This window comes from Eptesicus fuscus, chromosome 8, assembly GCF_027574615.1.
Source record: "Eptesicus fuscus isolate TK198812 chromosome 8, DD_ASM_mEF_20220401, whole genome shotgun sequence".
Taxonomy (NCBI): Eukaryota; Metazoa; Chordata; class Mammalia; order Chiroptera; family Vespertilionidae; genus Eptesicus; species Eptesicus fuscus.
Genome location: NC_072480.1, coordinates 91,568,668 through 91,589,710, shown reverse-complemented (window position 1 = coordinate 91,589,710; position 21,043 = coordinate 91,568,668). Strand labels below are relative to the sequence as shown.

The following is a 21,043-nucleotide window of genomic DNA, read 5'->3' as shown; positions in this document are numbered from 1 at the left end:
GGTAGACATTTTTTTTTAAAAAAACATGCTTTTAGAGCAGTTTTAGGTTCACAGCAAAATGAAGAGGAAAGTACATAGATTTACCATATACACAGTGTCCCCACTCATGCATTGCCTTCCCCATTATCAAGAGCCCCCACCAGAGTACACATTTTTACAACTGATGAACCTACACTGACCTATCTTTATTACCCAGAACCCATAGTTTATATTAGAGTTCACTCTTGGTATTGTACATTCTATGGGCTTGAATGAATGTATAATGACATGTATCCATCATTATAACATCATACAGAGGATTTTCACAGCTCTAAAAATTCTTTGTACTCCATTTATTCATCTCTACCCCCTCCCTAACCCCTGACCTTTTTACTGCCTCCATAGTTTTGTCTTTTCCATAATGTATATTGAATCATATTGTATGTAGCCTTTTCATATTAGCTTCTTTCATTTAGTATTCTAAATTTAAGTTTCCTTCATGTCTTTTCATGGCTTGATAGTTCATTTATTTTCAGGGCTGAATAATATTCCATTGTTTGATTGTACCACAGTTTTCCATTCACCTACTGAAGGACATCTTGGTTGCTTCCAAGTTTGAGCAATTAAAAATAAAGCTTCTATAAACATCCACGTGCTAGTTTTTGTGTGAACATAATTTTTTAACCCCTTTGGGTAAATACAAAGGACCACAATTGCTGGATTTATGGTTAGAATATGTTTAGTTTTGTAAGCATCTGCCAAACTGTCTTCTAAAACGACAGTACCATTTTGATTTCCACCAGCAATGAATGAGAGTTCCTGTTGCTCCATATACTTGTTAGCACTTGTGTTGTAAGTGTTTTAGATTTGGACAGTCTAATAGTTGTATAGTGGTATCACATTGTTTCGAAATAATTTTTTATAGTCATATATTTTATATGTTCTCAACTGCTTGCAATGTTTTGTAGAACTTTGATTTTTTTTATTTTATATTTCTAAAATAGTAGTTCAAACTGTTTTTCAAACTACATATATATGGTCCCCTTCATATCACCCACTCAAAGATATTCTCATCCTTTTGCAGGCATATGTCTACCTCCACTTGAGCTCATATTGCTAGTAATAGGTAGCAAGAAAAAGTGTTTAAAGAAAAAAAGATCAGTATAGTTCAATTAGATATTCTGTCACTAGCAAAACTATTCAGTTTTCCTCAGTATTGGGTTGTTTGTCCTTGCCAACCTATTGGCTTTTTGCTGGTGAATTTCATATCTTTATTCTATGTACTAGCCTATTCTCAGACACTTGTTCTGAGCACTAAGTACTCTAAGTGGCTCTTAATTGATCTTTGCTTAAACTATTTATCTTTCTGATATAATTTCTAAGCCTCTTCTTACTTTTATTTCTCTCCTAATTATATCAAGTAGATCAGAATTATCTTTTAAAAGGAATAAATGTAATATCATTGCATTTCCTGATAGCTATTCCCTTTACACTCATTATAATAGTACTTCTGGATGAATAAGCTTTATTTTAACATGTGAATTTTAAAGAGGCAATTTCTTTTTCCCTTTTGAAATGAACCAAGCAGCAAGATACAGGCCAACGATATTCAAGATTTAATGTCGCCAAACAAATATTTTTCTTTTTCTTTTTAAAAGTCCCTGCATTAGACACTGAATGTATATTGCATGTTGAGGACCCTGCTCTTGCTGCTTCAATTCCCCCCCTGTAATATTTTCTTTAATATTATATTTGAAACACATACTCCATTTACATTGAGTAAATTCAGAACATGTTTGGTAGTTAAATTTTTACTTCATTTTTTCTAAGAATATGTGGCTACAAAAATACCCTTGTGGTACATGGTCTAGAAACTCTGAAGGTTTACATCCACTCTGTTCCCTACTTCTACATAGAAGTAACTTACAAATATAAAGAATTCAAAGAAAAAATGAAGGCTAAACAGCATGATAAACATCTAAGTGTACTGTGGTGAATGAAAATGAAGAGCAGTAAATTATGTGCTGGAGCTCAAAACCAGCTGGGTTCCACATGACTAAAGATAACCAAGGATGGCCAGAATCTAGAGTGCATGACCTTTGCCAGAAAAAGGAAACAGTTTTAGCTATAGTCCTGAAAACAGGAACTAGCAAGAAAGATTTCTAAGAAAAGATTTAGTTGATTAGGGATTATAAAAAGTAGGATTCTAAGTCACGTGGTAATTTGGAAAATTTTATGATACAACTAGAGACTGAAACTTTCTTGAAGTCTTTGAATGGAGGAAAAAAAGAATATAAATCCTGATGATGTTGAAAATAAAAATTTGGTTTTCAGATTTATTTCTCTGCAATAAGGGTTGAAGGGTTATTTGTAGATAAAAATTACTTGCAGATATCCAGACTTCACAGGTTGCTTGCTATTGCCTGTGAAATGTAACCATCAATCATCTTACTAATTGATATCAGAAAACAGTACCCAGTCTAGCCTTTGTAGGTGCCAGCTAGATGAGTTTCTGACTTTTACTGCTTAGGCAGTAGAGTTTCAATTGAATGTATCTCCTCTCCTTTAGGCTTCAAGAATAACTGATATATAGATTTAAGCAGATTCTTTATCTTTTCAAATGCAAAAGAGATGCATTGCTTTCCTAATAACTAAAGAAAATGACAAAGAAAATTTAAAATGGAAATATAAAAATAAAAAGAGCACCAAACAAAAAGTGGAATGCCACCAGAACTATAGGCCAAAATTAATAAGCTAGATAAAATATAATTGTTCATGATAATAAAAAAGGTTTTAATCAAAAACATTGTCATGAATCTTAGTAAATCAAGGAAAACCTATCTGGGAGTGATGTCAGAGGAATGGTACTGTGAGAGATCCTCTTGGTCTTCCCCTTGAAGTTTCAACAATTTGAACAGCTATAATTCAACAAAGTATTCCCTGTTAAATGCACAAAGATGTCTGAGAGATACACACAATGAAACATCTAAAGGTGGGCAAGTGGGAGCAAACAGGGGAGGCGAGAAGGGAGAACTGAGAATAGCCATGCATGCAGCCCTGGAGCCCCAAGCTCACCCCAGAGAGGGGAGGAATTAGGTTGTGGCTGGCACTTCCCTGCAGAAGTGGGAAGTACAAGCTGCTGCTGAGCCCAGTGACCTGGGCAGGGACAAAGCCCAGAGGTGAGGCCACAGTTGTCTGGCAATCAGCATTCTAGGCAGAGAAACAAGGCCATGGAGTTTGGCTGCCTTCCCTGAAACTCCCAGAGCATGCCTCCTAACCCTTTGTGTCAGGTTATAGAGCACGTTTTCTGCAAACCTGAGATCTGGTACTACAGAAACACCTTTTCCCTAAGCAAGGGGTGTACTCTACAAATAATCCCAGGGTCAGGAGGAGGCACACACAGAGGTCTGCTGGTCATCATATTTGGTTATCAAAGCAGCAAAGGAGGCAGCTAGCTGGGTTCCCCCATACGTTGAGGCTGCACTGCTGGTGACATCTGGCTGGGGGGCGGGGGAGGGGAAGCATTAGAATTTCACGGATTTGGAGTCCCATCGTCCACTGTGTTCTTCTGCAGGGTTGGTTCCCTGGAATTGGTGCTTACCTTCCCAGGAAACACAGGCCATTTTCCACTCCACCCCACCCCCAGAAATCTGAAAAGCCAGAGAAGTGTAAGAGAGCTAAAAAACTTACTATTCAGTGCCACCTACAGGGAAAAAATAGAAAGGCTAATTATTAATCTACCAGAGAAGTACCATTCATATATACATGCTCAGACAAAGGAAGAATCTATCAAATACCATGAACAACCAATGTAACGAGGCAGCTCAGAAAGAAAAGGAAAAATCTCTAGAAAATAAACTTAAAGACATGGAAATATGTGATTTAAACAACAGAGAATTCAAGATTGCAGTTCTAAAAAAACTCAAGGAGATGCAAGAAATACAGGTAGGTTTTTTAATGAGCTCAGAAACAAAATCAACAAACAAAATGAGTTTTATCAAATTACCAAAAAGATTGAAACTTTTAACAAGAACCCAATAGAAATTCTGGAGATAAAAAACTCAGTAAAAGAGATCAAGAATGAACTAGTGACATAGAATATAGAGCTAACCAGATGGAGGGAAAAAATAGTGATATCTGAAGATAGATACCTAGAAATGAAGCAGAGGGGAAAAAAGAGAGACTTGAACATAAAAAATGAAAGAACTCTCTGAGAACTCTCTGAATTCATCAGAAAGAGCAATACGAATAATAGGCATACCAGAAGACGAAGAGAGGGAAGGGAACACAAAGTCTATTCACACCAATAGTTAATAAGAACTTCTCACACCTATGGAAAGAACTAGATTCTTGAATCTAAGAAGCAAACAGAACACCTGATTACTTTAATCCATAAAGGCCTTCTCCAAGGCACATTGCATTAAAACTGTCAAAAATTAATGACAAAGAATTCTAAAGCAGCCAGGGAAAAGAAGAAAATAACATATAAAGGGAAGCCCATGAAACTATCATCGAACTTCTCAGCAGAAACACTATAAACTAGAAGATAGTGGAACCAAATGTTCAGAATACTGAGAGAAATTACCAGTTGAGAATAATATATCCAGCAAAGTTATCCTTTAGATATGAAATAGAAATAAAGACTTTCCAGACACACAGCATAATTTTATTTCAATATTTGGTATTAAAACATAAAAACTATGACAAACCAACGACCAATTTTAAATCACTGAATGATTCCCTTATTGAACAGAATTAAGCAAAAATGAATGAAAATATGCGGCTACTATGTTTAACTCTGGAAATTACAATAAGAACCACAAATACCTAAGTACCCTGAAATAAAAACTTATTGGGATAAGGAACTAGCAGTTTCATTAAATTCAAGAAGAAATTAAAGCATTGTAAAAGAAAGCTAAAGATTGGTAAATATTATTTTTTGTATTTTTGTACACAGCATTTTGCATTTAATATTTATCCATTTTTGCCCAGCCGGCATGGCCCAAGGGTTGAGCATCGACCTATGAACCAGGAGGCCGAGGCTCAATTCCCAGTCAGGGCACATACCCAGGTTGTGAACTCGATCCCTGGTGTGGGGTGTGCAGCCAACCGGTGATTCTCTCTCATCAGTGATGCTTCGATCTCTTTCTCTCTCTCTCTCTCTCTCTCTCTCTCTCTCTCTCTCCCTTCCTCTCTGAAATCAATAAAAATATATTTTAAAAAATTTATCCATTTTTTGGGTTTTACATTTTATCCTTCCATCTAATTTTTGATTCAGAATAAATAATCATCATATCTTCTTAGTAATTCTCTCAGTGATAGACATTTATCAAATATCTTCTTAACAAACAAGACTTTCTAAACATCTTTATACACTTTTCATTGTGGTCCTGTTGAAATTTTCTCTGGCATGGACCCAGGACCTTAATTTCTACTTTACTCTTTAAACTGTCCAAAAAATATTATTCTGATACTTGTTAAAGACAGTAAGACAGACTTTACTCAGGGGTCTACTACACTGGGGTTTCCTAGAGATTGGGCTCCATTCTGAATACAACAAGGAAAAGTAAATATTTATAGATACGGTTTAGTGGATGGAAAATTACTACGAGGGTAGGCTAATTCTTTGTTGAACAGACCTAACAGGAGTCTTACTAAAGGAAGGCCTGGGTGATCAGGTATCACCTGAAGGGGATGATGGAGGATGAGGAGTTTGACCAGATATCATGGCTGATCCGATATTAACGAAGAAGACTTCTGCCTAAACTGACTTGACAAGATTTTACTAAAATTGGACTCTACAAGGATGAACACCAGAGCCTAGAGGAGCAGAGCGCTCAAAGGAGCCTGGTAAAGTTTGGTCAAGGAGAGAATCTTTGTCAATATTACTAAGCCCTGCCAGCTAATATCATACTCGTAGCCCATGAGAGCTCAAGCCCTCTTCCACATCTCTGACAATATTTATCATTATTCAGTTTTAATGACCTTTGCCAATATTATGGGTATAGGCAGTGTTGTTTAGGGGAGGAAAAACTTTCTTCTCTACCCTTTAAAGTTAAATACTCAAGGCATGTGAGTAAAACTGACAAAAGACAGATTACAATAGAGAAACATTAATTCATATGCACAGGGGAGCCAAAGAAATAGGTGGCTCTTTATTTTAATGAATATATTTTTATTGATTTCAGAGAGGAAGGGTGAGGGAGAGAGATATAGAAATATCAGTGATGAGAGAGAGTCATTGATCAGCTGCCTCCTGCATGCCCCACACTGGGGATCAAGCCAGTAACCTGGGAATTGAACAGTGACTTCCTGGTTCAAACATCCAGTCATGCCAGCCGGGCTAAGTGGCTCTTTAAATGGTTCAAGTGAAGGGCTTATATACCTAACTTAGCAGAGGGAAGGGAGAAGAAAGAAATGACCTTTATAGAAAGGACGAATAGCTTTCCTTCAGAATCAAACAGGATTTTAAGGGAATAAATGAGAGAGAAGAAAGTGTGTGACAGTGGATGTCTATGCAGGTGCAAATGATCTTTCCATCGGGAGGGGAATTTATGTAGGTTTACTTTGGGTGTCTCTCCTGGAGCAGCAGCTGCCCCAAAGAGGAAATTTTGGCAGTCATTTCTCAGAAGTTTTTGCTTTTAGTCAGATTACAGGAATTCTGAGAATCCTTTTTCTTTTCTTTTTTTTTTTTTCATCTTTTAAGTCTCAAATATCTTCATCTTCAAATAATGTTTATACCAAATCGGGATTTCTGAGTAGGTCCCCAAACTATTTCTTTTGTTTCAAGTTGCAGTGTTCCAATTTCTAATGAGGTGGGACCTTCTTTTATTTGATAAGATGGTGGTGGTGAAAAATGTTAAGACAGTGAAGAATGGTCACTAAATTTTTGTTGATAAGATATGAGAGATCAATGTTAGAAAAATGAAATGAATGAAGACCAGATAGCAATGAGAATCCTATATAATAATAGACAAATATGCAAATTGACCATACCTCCAACACACCCACAAGCCACACCCACAAGCCACGCCCACCATCCAATCAGAGCGAGCATGCAAATTAACCCAAACCAAGATGGCTACAGCCACAGAGAGCAAGGTTTCCTAGGTAACAGAGGAAGCCAAGCTTTCTGCCAGCCGTTGCAGGCCTAAGCCTCCACTCAAGCTACAAAGTTTCAATTATAAAAGGTAAACAAATTCAAACCAATGGCGGCAGAATGGAGCTTGAGAGAGCAGGCCAGGGTTGCCGCCGGCAACAGGGGAAGCAAAGCTTTCCACACACCCTGGCTGGGCCCACCCGCTTAAGGCAACAAAGTTTCAATTATAACCCCAACACAAATGGCTTTGGGCCTCGGAGGGAGCTCCAGGCTTGGCTCTGCTCCAGGCTACAAAGTTTCAATTGTAGAAAGAAAATAAATTCCAGATACCAGGGCCTCTGCTTGGGTTGCCAGGAGGTGTGGCCGGCCTGCAAACCACCACAGGCCCCTCGCTCAGGCCGCCCCACGCCCCAAGGGAACCCCCACCTGATCCGGGACGGCCTTCAGGGCAAACCAGCTGGCCCCCACCCCTGTACCAGGCCTCTATCCTATCTAATAAAAGAGTACTATGCAGATTGATCATCACTGCAACACACAATATAGCTGCCCCCATGTGGTCAAAGATCCTGCCCCCATGTGGACACAGGATCGCCACCACAAGATGGCCAGCAGGAGAGGGCAGTTGGGAGGCACCTGGCCTGCAAGGGAGGGCAGTTGAGAGGGACCAAGACTGCAAGGGAGGGCAGTTGGAGGTGATCAATCCTGCAGGAGAGGGCAGTTAGGGGTGACCAGGCCAGCAGAGGAGGGAAGTTGGGGGCAAACAGGCTGGCAGCAGAGTGGTTAGAGGGTGATCAGGCTGGCAGGCAGAAGCGGTTAGGGGCAATCAGGAAGGCAGGCAGGCAAGCAGTTGGGAGCCAGCAGTCCTGGATTGTGAGAGGGATGTCCGACTGCCCGTTTAGGCCCGATCCCAGGGATCGGGCCTAAACGGGCAGTCGGACATCCCTTGAGGGGTCCCAGATTGGAGAGGGTACAGGCTGGGCTGAGGGACAACCCCCCTCCATGCACGAATTTCGTGCACCGGGCCTCTAGTATTATAATATTGCAGATGAAATGGCTACTGTTTAGAGGACAGAAAAAAAGTCACAGCTAAAATACATATACTTGGTGCTTGTTTTTTCCTTAGGAAGACAACTCACTATAGTGTGTATTATACAATAGTGGTTAAGAACCATGACTCTTTCCTACCAGCCATGTTATATTGGGCAAGTTTCTTCTCTATGCATCAGTTCCTCATCTTATAATGGGAGAGGTAATACTCTCTACTTCACAAGATTGTTATAAAAATTAAATGGGTTCACCCATAAGATAGGTCACTACATTTAAATACAGAATGTCTATCACTTATTTTGTCTACATAACCACTTCATCACATCTACAATTTGAAAAACAAGTGTAGAAACTTAGAGGAGTGGCTTCCCCAGGGTAACCCAACATTAAATAATGGAACCTGGACTGAAAATCCATGCTCTTGATTATATCAGAAAACTGAATCTTCTCTATGTAATTTTGCTTTGGTCATGCTTTTGTCATTTTCCACATCTTTAAAATTAAGCAATTAGTTAATTAGATTCTATATTCACTTCCAGGAATGAAATTGTGTGATCGACGTACAACATGAATTTACAAATTCAAGGGCTCAGATTTAATTTTTGCTGGTAATTTATTCTTACAATTTGATGCTTAACTGTATGTTTATATAAGACAAATCATTTTCTTTGGTTCAAAATCAGAGAAGATATAGGTAGTTTAGTGTTCTAACCATGATCTAAAAAAGTTTTATTTAAACCTGAAATAATCTTTGTAGACCTTGCTCATATCCTACCTTCCATAGAGAAAATCAGTTAATGTAACCTGTCACACAAAGAAAATCAACTCTATAGATTTTTACTGGCATACAAACCTAATATCCCTAAAATAAATAGTACATAAGCCTTTTCTTCATGTTTATGCTTAAGGCAGCTTTATTGGCTACTCTTCCGTAAGACATATTTCCTTTGACTCTATACTACAAAGTTTTAAAAAACAATCTACTTGTGAAATTAGCTATCAATAAATATAGTTTATATTCTGCATTGTATAACCGTAAAACTAATATATTTTGATTAAAGAAAAAAGATCAAAACTCAGTATAAAGCTTAGTTAATTACTACTATGGCAGTAAGTATATATGAGTAATAATAACAGATATTCAAATGAAGTGTTTTAAATTGATCAGGATTCAAAGTTTTCACTCCACCAGCATAATATTCAGGTCTAGAACTCTCCTATGGCAACACAATAGTGCATGAGTGAATAGATCTCGAAGTAAGAAGTCAACATTGCCATGTAAATACTGTGTCATCAACAATCATTAAATCTCTCCTGGATATAATGACTTCAATTACTGCTCTAAGTACTCAAATTTAGCATTTGACCTTTTTTATCTATAGAATGAAAACCTACAGTTAAGTAATTAAATGTAGTAAAATAAGTTCAACACCATTAAATCAATTTGAAAGGAGACGCAGTAAATGCCAGGTTGATTAGCACTGTTAACCCACTGGGTGCCACTATTTGAATAGTCATTCACCAAAGAAAGAAAAAGGAATAATGAAGGCTATGAATCAAAACACAAAAGCACAGGTTTTTAGGACATTATTTTAAATTTTACAATATAGTTTACTGCGCCCCCCCACACACACACATACCTCTTTTCTTTTCTGCAATAAACTGACAGTTGAATTATAGTTCAGAATGATACAAAGAGCATTTATTATCATGGGTTATTAAGAAATGATGCCTATCATAGTGAGTGATAGCAAAATATGCCCCCTCCGCCCCCGCAACTATTCAACTTTGGCCTAAGGATTATTTTGAGCTTAAGGCCATTGAGGAGAAGCAGATATAAGAGAAGCTCTTTGCCTCCCTCTGCTTGCCTAAAAGCAGGACATAAATTTGTGAAGTCGTCCTCCTCCCCTGGTTTCCAGAGACAACTCTAGACCTTTATTAGCCTAGAGAAGGCACCAGAAGCCCTTATCTAGCATTGGTTTCTCATACAGTATTTGCATTCCCACAACTGCCCTAGAAGATCAAACTCCTTTTTTTTTTTTTTGGTCTTGTTACTTCTTTAAACATTTATTGTGCTTTTGTTAAGATACTTATATAAGCCCAAATTCTACCCACCCATTTAAGTTACTTATCACTGATTGTTCCCATGCGTATACATGCACTGTTAATAAACTTCTGCTTGTCTTTCTCTTATTAATCTCTTGTCAGTATAATTTACAGGACCCCAGCAAGAGAACTTATGCTGCTAGGAAAAAAAAAAAAAGATTCACCCCCACAACTCCTCTGAAATAGAGTGTTAATGAAAACAAAAAGGCTGGGAACAGTAAATCTATGTATTTAACTTTGATTTGTGCACAAGAAGGGAAGAATAGAACCCTCCCCCTATTAAATAGGCCAAACTGACAGCAAAAAGGGAATAAAACAAGGTGAAGTGGGGCTAGTTCTGGTTCAGGCTCAGTCAAGTCCACTAGGAAGAAGTGTTGCTCTCTAGTGGATTGTGGATTAGCTGTGGGCAGCAGACTGGAAAGTTCATGTGTAAGTAAAAAGTGGAGGTTCCTGGGGTTCTCTGGCCCCTGGCTTTTCTCTTTTTTGGATAATAGCAGGAATAGCCAACTGGAAATTAATCCTAAATTCCAACAGATATACAGGCATGTGAGCAGTCTTTAGTCAGAGCTGGTGGACAGCTATTAACAAGCTAACTGTTGTGTCTCTTTCTCTCACCCTCGGTCAGTCTAATTTAATTTAGAACAGCTCAGATTTTTTGCTTGTCACATTATATGATGGTTTTTCAGAACTGTGAATTCAAGCAACTACAACATAAATTATATTTGAAGAGCTTGAGACAGGTTTCTTCAAATACATGTCGCAGCTCAAAGTAGGGATTTCGATACCTATGCTAGAACTTCACATTCTACCTCTAGTTTTAAGTTTACCTGTACTGAAATAAGTTTGTTTTACACTAATTATTTGATGAAACTTATAGTTTTAAAACAAGTTTCAATAAAAACTTTCCTTCCAGTTTTTCTACACTTTAAACTCGCTCTGCTGACCATTCCCTTGAGAGCAGACTGTTAAATGAATTAACAGCTGAAACGTGTGCCAACAGGGCAGATAGGTGGAGGATTAGATGTTTGAGATTCCTTTCAGAATTCTGATCTTATACATCTCAGAAGACTATTCTATAGCCTACTTTGATCCTACTGCAGCAATCTTGTCTTTTGTTTTCTGTTCATAAACCTGCCTTTAGGAGTTTCCAATTTATGCCAAGATTGCAAATGAGCACAAGCTGTTGCCTCCCTCCAGCAAATCAACCCTAGGGAAACTGTTGAGGAAAACACAATATGGCCTCATAAAAATATGAGGGATTCCTAGGAAAAAAGAAGGCTCCTTTGAAGTGATGTGTGGCAAGGCAGGTAAATGACTGTAGCCTGCAGCAAAGGGCTTCTGGCTCAGCTATTCCAACATAAATTAGAAAAGAGCAGTTTAAATGGTGTCTTTGCTTCTCCCTTGTCTTCCCTCTTGTTGCAGAAATTGGCAATGGTCATCCAAACGTCTGAAGACCAGCACCTCAAATGGCACACACCCGGCTGGGCATTTCCTTGGGGTAAAATCACGACAGGACAATACCTCGATAGGGTGGGGAAGTGAGGAAAAGCGGGAGCCATTGACCAGCCTTGACTTTTTCTCTTTCAGCCATTTCCCTCCAGACTTCCAGGGCTGATGGGTGACAATCTGGAGAGACACCTTTTCCTTGGTGTGTGAAGGTTGGCCATTGACCTGGAAAGCTACTTGACGCAGTGAAACCAAATGGGAGTGATTAATTCCGGCTCTTCACCTGAAAGCCCATCCCTTCATCTACACTTGACCCCAGAGTATTGATCAAGGCTCTTTCTTCTGCCCCTCCCTCATTCATATTAACAGGTAACCTATCCCATTAGGGATAAGCCAAAATAGTGATGATAATACTAATAGCTAAAATAATAAGATATAATTTCTTTAAATTGAAAACTATAGGAATATAACATCTTCAAATTAAAAATTGGTCAACATAGCAGTCAAAATTTGAAATAAACTTAATAAATATGCAAAAAGGGTGGGAGAAGATATCAATATGGAACAAGATGTGATAAAAAAATAATGAAGTGGAAATAGTAGGTGTGAAAAATTTAGTTGAAATAAGAGAATAATGGATGGCTTGCCTAAAATAATGGGTACAGCTAAACAGTGTATTAATCAATTACAATTTCCTAGAAGGAAACAAATATGATAGACAGCAGATAAACATGGAGAATAAAAGAGGGACAAACATCCTGATAACAGTTTTTGAGAGAGAAAGAGAAAATAAAAATAGTCAAGGTAAATTTCCAAGAGTTCAAAGAAAACAAGTCCTTAAAACTGAAACATCCAATGTAGTGTCAAATCAAAGACTCTTAGCATTTTGCATTAGTTTGTAGGGAGTGGCCTATTGAAGTGGTCTTCTTAGGGTGACTAGATACTGAAATTAAAAAATCACTAATAGCCAGTGTGCTACAGTGATAATATGATAATCACCTCTTTAGAGAAAGAAGGTCAGGATATATTAAGGATCAGCGTCACCAGATGTCAAACAGAGATTGACTGATAAATCCAGCTAAAATTTAAGGTCTAACCTAACCTGGGAAAGTCCTAAGAATTATATGAACTGGAGCAACCAGAGGTAGTTCTACTGTGAGAAATAATTAGCCCTACCATACACTGATAATATTAAGGTAAGAAGCTTAGAGACTAGCAAGACTATCTAGGTTTTAGTGGAATTATATTTATTTATTAATCCTATTGGCCTAATCCACAAAGACATCAGAAACAAATCTGAATTTGAGGGGCCTTTAGTAGAAACAAGAATTAAGGGTGGTGGAACAGATATTTTCACTAGATGTTTGTGATCCATCTGCTCAGATAATATACGAAGTATCTGTAACCAGTACACATGCAATTTGCAGAAGTTTTCAGAACTTGAATAGGGAAATATGGGAAGTTCTTTTGCAGTTTGGCTCAAAAGTTGCCTGAGTTGTTTCAAAGAGACACTGGACTAGGAAGAATATAGCACAACAAAGCAAACTCCCAAAGTGGATATGATATATTAGAAGAATTCTATGGGGAGGGAGAGATTCTGAAGAAATCTAATGCTTTTATTAGAAGGTGCTTCACTAACGTCTTGGCCATAAATCAAACCTCAACAAATTAAAAAAAAAACCCATACAGGTGTACCTCAAAGATATTGTGGCTTTACTTCTAGATATTTACCCAGTAAAGTAAGTATCACAATAAAGCAAGTCAATCTTTTTGCTGGTGGAGTGTCTTGACTTCAATTTGTAAGAAAACACAGTATGGCCTAAGAAATGAAATTAAATTAGAATTATATTGTGTAATATTTTACTGTTTTCTCTTCAATTGAGGCATAACACACATATTGTAAAGGATAAATTGTACTAGGTGTAAATACACTAGTCATAAATTTATACCTTAATGAATTTTTACATATGCAAACACCTATATAACTCCACTACCCTAACATGTTCTCTTGTGCTACTTCCCAGCCAATTATTGCCTTCCTCCCACCAAGAGGTAACTTATATTCTGACTGCTATCCTTATAGACCAGTTTTTTCTCCTTTTGGACTTTACATAATGAAATAATATATTAAATAATATTTTGTAACTGGCTTTTTTTCACTCAAAATAATGCCTTTAAGACTCATCCTTGCTGTTTTCGTTTTAATTGCTGTGTATTATTCCACTGTAAGAATATAACACTATTTTTATTTCAATTGAAAATTGAGGACAGCCGAAACCGGTTTGGCTCGGTGGATAGAGCGTCGGTCTGCGGACTGAAAGGTCCCAGGTTCGATTCCGGTCAAGGGCATGTACCTTGGTTGCGGGCACATCCCTGGTAGGGGGTGTGCAGGAGGCAGCTGGTCGATGTTTCTCTCTCATCGATGTTTCTAGCTTTCTATCCCTCTCCCTTCCTCTCTGTAAAAAAATCAATAAAATATATAAAAAATAAAAAAAAAAAAAAGAAAATTGAGGACAGCAAGAGTTTGTATTTGCTTAGTCTGCTATCTTACATGAAACGATTATATGGTTCTCACAATATAGTACATTGAATCTATCTTCTGTTGTATGAGGTTATATTGCCATCCTCAAAAGATTGTGAGTTACTTGAGAAGAGGATTATGTACTGTTGTATTTTCTGTCCTTTAAAAGTATCTGACATAGTACGTACTATATAGTTGGAATTCAAAAGCAGAATGTTCAAAAGCAGAAACTTTAAGTAAATTTATGCTGTAAAAAAATAAATGAAATAAAAAATAATAGCAAGTCCTTTTCCTTAAAAGCTCAATATACTTTTTCTAATACCAAATGGCGTAGCAAATTAAAGATGCTATTTATGTGTGCTGATTTGTAGCTGTGTCCAAATATCACTTCATTTTGAGAATTCACTTAAAGTTTAGCTGCACTGGAAAGAAAATAATTTGAAATTTAGCTTTTAAAAAAAACCCTGTATTACAAAAACTTTCAGGAAAGTATAATTTACCTAAGCACTGATGTAGAGAATAGATTTGGTAGAAAAAATAGTGTAACATTGTTTGCAGTAAGATTTGTTATTACTGACTATTCATAATTATTGTTACTGAAATTTTAGATTATGAAATGATTTAAATGAATTTTTCCCTGAGTGATTTATTTTAATAAATAGATTATGATTGTTATAGTATTTGGCTAAAGCATTAGCATTTAAGAGAAGATAAACTCAGTAATATTATATCTCATATTGAATATACTATGCATGATGGTAGAATCTGATCTGCAAACTAAGGGGAAAAATAATAAATGTTCAAAAATATCCATGACCTGTTATTTGCCATAAATGACAATAGCCTCCTGCTTTTGCAGATTATACTGTGATTGTGTTCTTTGTTCATTATTTTAGTTTTTCTACTTACATATAAATATATCAAGCAACTAGTATATATATAAATATATATATATACAGTTATTAATTTAAGAAAGGAAGGGAGGAGAAGAGATAGAAACATCAATGATGAGAGTGAATCATTGATCGGCTGCCCCCCTGCACACCCCACACTGCAACCTGGGAACATACCCTTGACCAGAATCGAACCCAGGAACTGTCACTCCGCAGGCCAATGCTCTATACACTGAGCCAAGTAGGCTAGGGCGCAACTAGTATTTTTGTGGTAGATGTTTTTTTAGACATAAGAAGAGATTCCAGGTAAGACAACATATGCTTGTTTCTAGTGCATTAAGTTCAGGCACATTAAAATCGGGGATGTGCTGAGGAAAACAAAATTCTATTAAAGTTTCTCTATCTCTGTAATATCCCCAGGGAGGTTATTCAAAAAAGCTACTTACAAAGCCATTCAGTGGCTTCCCTCCTGTTAATGGCTTTAGTGGAAAGAAAACCCAGTGCAAGAGATAAAACAGCAACAAAATTTTTATTCAAGAATTTCACAAGGCTAAAGCATAAATTGAACCTTGACATGAATGTGAAGAATGAATAACATTTACTCATAATTGGAAATTGATCTGATGTCTGAGGGAACATGAAATACTCCTCTCCATTGTGGGTTGTGCTGTCATTCCTGTGGCCATTGAAGAAATTCATGTTACATGTGACCACAAAATCTTCAAGTGGCAAACAATAGGATATGGGTTGGAATAAATTCCTCATGTGAATAATTAATTATTCTGAGAAAAGCTGTAGGAGTACTTCAGAATATTATAACATTTAATTATAAGTAAAATATCATCCCCTTCCTGAAAAGGGAATTCTTAGCAAAAGGTGAAATTTATTAAGGACAAAACTACTTATGATTCCTGTGATCACCCATCTCCTTTGGTTTCCGAGAGACCAATATGATATTTGGGATTCATCCTAATATTCTGTATAACAGGAATAGAGTTAAACAGGAACTATTCTGAGTGAGGTAGTAAACATGTAGTTGATTCTTGAATAGTTAAAAAGAACAATTGTGTTTTGATATCTATCTGTATTAATTTTAAGCAAATTAATTTCATTCAGTGTCATTTGGAATAATAGATATACTATTTCTAATTTCTAGAAGGTTTTGCTAAATAAAAGAGATGAATATTAGACAAGTCTTTAGACAAATGCCTGAAGCATAAAAAATTTTGTTTTCATTTTCTGCTTTCTGAAAATTCTTGGTTTTGAAATACTTTTTATTCACAAATGAACATGTAACAAATGTCAACTTTTAATAATACTTTGATAAAAATGTAAATGATTTTCTGAAATAATAAATAAGATTAAACGTAAATTCTTTAGGAAAGTATTTTTGACTAAGGATGATTGGGCTTCTTGTTTTCAAAAATGGCTTTGCCTGGAAAACTCTAGAATGTGTCTGGATCCATATGTCTGAGGCTGATTATTCCATGATATATGTCTGCAATTTTTCATATCAGAACAATCTCTATCTGAGGGAATCTCCATTTAAAATTATCTACTTGTCTACAAATTAGAAATTTTAAAAAAATGTAATACTGTTTTTATTTAACTTTAAAAACATTTCAGCATTCTAAACATACAAAAAATAACAGAACATTGTAAACTGTGTTTAGTACAGAAGGTTCTTAAAGTTTTATTGATGCAGTGACTCTTCACTTTGGTGACAATGAAGAGTTGTACAGTTTTTTTTAAAAAAACAAACAGTTTAAAACTACCACATTTAACTAAAAATGACCCAAACACTTTTCATGCCAGCTGACGCCCCTTTTCCACAGCTAAGAATGGCAGGAAGCTCTGTCACTATATACAAGAACAAGACAACCTGAAGCTCAATGGATGCTCACTGCACTGTCCACAGATCGAGCCTCATAGCGCACGCCCTGAGCTGCGGCCTCTCCAAAAGGCATCTTCCCTAAGTCTCAACGCTAAGCAAAGAGCATCAAGAGCTTGTCTTGGTTGTTTGTTCTTTTTACAAACTATAGATATGTGAGGTTGAGAACTCAGGATTTCTAGCCTATAACCAAATAGTTAACAACACCTTACAGATTAAAAAAAAAAAAAAAAAAAAAGAAAATGCCAGAAACATCTTTAAATGCCTTATCACACCAACAGCAAAGGACACAGAGTGAGGAGAACAGGAGAGCCTTTTCATTTTAAAAATGTTTGGAAATATGTACAACTTTGATACAGTTTCTGGGTGCTCCAGACACCCATGGCCACTTCATGCAAACCAAGGACAATTTCTGGAGCACTTTAAGTGACTACATATGATCAGATCCAAATGTGTAATTAATCCTACTGAAGGCAACAGACACCTCTCAAATAAGAGCTGTGTCAATTAGGGTGCTCCCCTACACTAAGGTATTCACAAGGAGACAGATAAACAGTTTTTTTATCCCCCCTTCCCCCTCACCACCCTCTCCTCTCCTCCTCCTCCTTCCTTCTTCCTCCTCCTCCTCTTCATCTTCTTCTTGCACCTTTTTCCAGGCAACTTTAGTAAGACCCTTTGTGCCATCCAACTTGCCTTTAGACTTATAGTTGGTGACATCCTTCTCATACTTCTCCTTCAGCTTTGCAGCCTTATTGTTGTAAAGCTGCTTTTCACTGTCACTTAAATTATTCCACATCTTGCCCAGCTTCTTTGCCACATATCCAAAATAAATTCCAGGGTTTGTGGATTTGATCTTGGGGCAGAATTCTGAGCAGAAAAGGAAAAATCCAGATGTTGGCCTTTGGGGACATTTGGGTCCTTCTTCTTCTTGCCTCCCTTAGCTGGTCCACAATCCTTCATTTCCCGATCATAGTGTACTTTATCTGCCTTTGCCATCTCATTAAATTTAGATTTCTCTTTTGCTGACATTGTCTTCCACCTCTCAGAGCACTTCTTAGAAAATTCTGCAAAATTGACGGGAACTTCTGGGCCTTTCTTCTTATGTTCCTCTCTGCATGTCTGCAGAAAAAAGGCATAAGCAGACATCTTACCCTTTGGCTTCTTGGGATCACCTTTAGCCACCCTGACTGTATTGTTTGCTAGTCTGGGCAGCGCAGGGCGCAAGGTCAGGCTCAGTGCCCCAGCCTCACGCTAGCTGCCTCCATGAGAGCTGCCTCAAAAAATTAAAAAAAAATTTCCAATAATCATAGTCTCAAAAACAAAATAAAATAATGCCTCTTCTCCCCCAAAACAACAACAAAAAACCTGGGCAAATCCTGTGGACCCGATAATGACTTGGATGCTTGGATGGAAAATACCTTTAGCAGTATGCCAGTACATTCACTAAAACTTTGGACTGCTGCTAAATGGGAATTTGGTCATCAATTATTCATTTAATAAATCATTATGCTACAAAGCAGGCAAAAATTTCTGACAAAAAACACAAGACAATAAATAGTTCTTGGACCTGTAAAAACAATGAGAGATTATCTTGTTTATAAACTGTGTTCAATAACATTAAATTTTTACATGGTAGGAAACTGGTGTTACAACTTTGAGCCTCCTCTCCCCTCATGAAAACATGTAGAAGAGTTTGATTTTAAAGAATATTCAATTTGTAATTATATTCTTCTGTAAATATGTGTTTTCCCTGAGACCATGATTTATAGTAATAGGTCAAAATGATATAAAAATGAACTAACAAGGTCAGAATATAACTGAAATACAAAACAATACTTTGAGAAAATTAAATAAATTCACAATCACAATCACAAAATAAGAGAAATTCTTGTCTGCAAAATTTCAGAAATTCAATAATACTTATATTTCAGTTAAGTTGTGTAACATAGTGAGCATTCACTTAGACCTGGGATATACAGGGAGTCCCAAAAAATGTATACACACACACTATATATATATATATATATATATATATATATATATATATATATATATTATTGATTTTTCACAGAGAGGAAGAGAGAGGGATAGAGAGTTAGAAACATCGATGATAGAGAAACATCGATCAGCTGCCTCTTGCACAACCCCTACTGGGGATGTGCCTGCAACCAAGGTACATGCCCTTGACAGGAATCGAACCTGGGACCTTTCAGTCCGCAGGCTGATGCTCTATCCACTGAGCCAAACCGGTTTAGGCAACACACACTTTTAATAATTATAACGGCAGTGTTTATTAAAATACATTTCTCTTTCACTTAACAGCTATCAGCTGTTAAAAAATATATACATTTTTTTGGGGAAACCCTATATGAATCTGCTTTGCTTCAAGTTTTCTCATTTACTAGCTGTGTGGTCTCTCACTTATCCTCTCCATTGCTTTGATTCATCAACTGTAAAATGAGGATAATAGTAATATCTACCTTGTGCTATTGGGAGGGTTTTATAAATTAATGAAGGAATGCATTTAGGACAATGTTTGGCATTTAGCAACCACTGGACAGAAGTGAGAGAGTATTAGTTCTTCCCTAATTTTCTGGAGTTTCAGTTCTAATCTAACTCTAATGAGGATTTTAATTTTGCTTTGGACATTTTAGTTTTTTGGAAATCCTCTTTTATGAGTCTCACCTCTGAAATAAACTCAATCTGCATTGGCATTTCCTGATGCAAAAAGTGCTCTAGTGTTAAGCAGGTGTCCTCTGGAGCCAGAATCTCTAGTTTTCAATCCCAGTTCTGCCAATTCAGTTAGTGCAATCTGGGGCAAATTACCTAAACCAGTTCCTCAGTTTTTACATCTGCAAATCTACTTCATACAGCTGTCGAGAGAATTGAGTTTAAAAATCACTATAAAAGTAATGACTATTCACACCCTTTTAAATAAATGTTTTATTTCTGTAGTTGCTTTTCTGTTCCTGTCTCACAGACAGTGTGTCTTTTGCATTTTACTGAAGGAGAGAAAGCTGACATTTCATTCAGTTTCTTCTTATTTTACGTGAAAGCATTTTCATAATTCTGCTCTTTACTCTGACTCCATTTCATGGTTTGATTTTATATAAATACTTCATTTTGAGAGGGGAAAGATTAAAATTTTTGTAAATCCTCGCTCAAGGACATGCTTAGAGAAAGAAAGGGAGGGAGTGAGAGAGAGAGGAGAGAGAGAGAGAGAGAGAGACAGAGAGAGAGAGAGAGAGAAAGAGAAAGAGAGACAGATGCATTGATGTGAGAGAGAAACATGAATAGGTTGCCTTTCATAGGTTCCCCAATCAGGGACTGAACCTGCAACTGAGGCATGTGCCCTGACTAGAAATTGAACTAGCAACCCTTTGGTGCACAGGACTACACTCAACCAAATGAGTCACTCCAGTTGGGCAAGAGGGGAAAGATGTTTATCAGGTAAATTTTTTGTTGACAGCATCAGATTTGTGGATCACACTTGACCTGTTTGCTCTGCTCCTGAGTTGGCGAAATCCTTTTATAGATGTACTAGAGGCTCAATGCACGAAATTCGTGCAAAAGTAGGCCTTCCTTTCCCTGGCGGCCGGCACCGGCTGGTTGCCCTCTCGCCTCCCTCAAGCTCTGGGGACCCAGGCTGGCTTCCCTCAGGCTTCCAGCAGGCACGTGGGCCCGGGCTGACTTCCCTCGGGTCCTGGCTTTGTCCAGTCTAATTAGCATATTGTCCTTTTATTATTATAGATGATTAAAGGGAGTTTGGTGTTTATGCTTCTTAATCCAACTTATTACAGTATTGTAAGGCTTTAGTGGAATCTCTCTTGGCTCTAATGATTACTTCTTCGAGTCTGTGGAAAAGCTGAAAAACTCTGATGCTTGAAATGAGATATTATCAAGATTTTTTCTTATAGTTAGTAGTAAACACCCTTTTGTTTTCCATGAGTTTCTATCTGTTACCCTAAACTAGGAGCTTCCACTATTGTAGGCTTCAGAAAGTAGGTACCACACTTCACCTAATAATTTGAAATTAAGGAAGGGGATTGGCCTACACACAT

The 21,043-nt window shown here is 37.1% G+C and overlaps 1 pseudogene; it reads right to left on the bottom strand.

Moving 5' to 3' along the window:
• Positions 1–17,595: 17,595 nt before the first annotated feature.
• On the bottom strand, positions 17,596–18,164 carry LOC103290359 (high mobility group protein B3-like; annotated as a pseudogene).
• Positions 18,165–21,043: the final 2,879 nt, after the last annotated feature.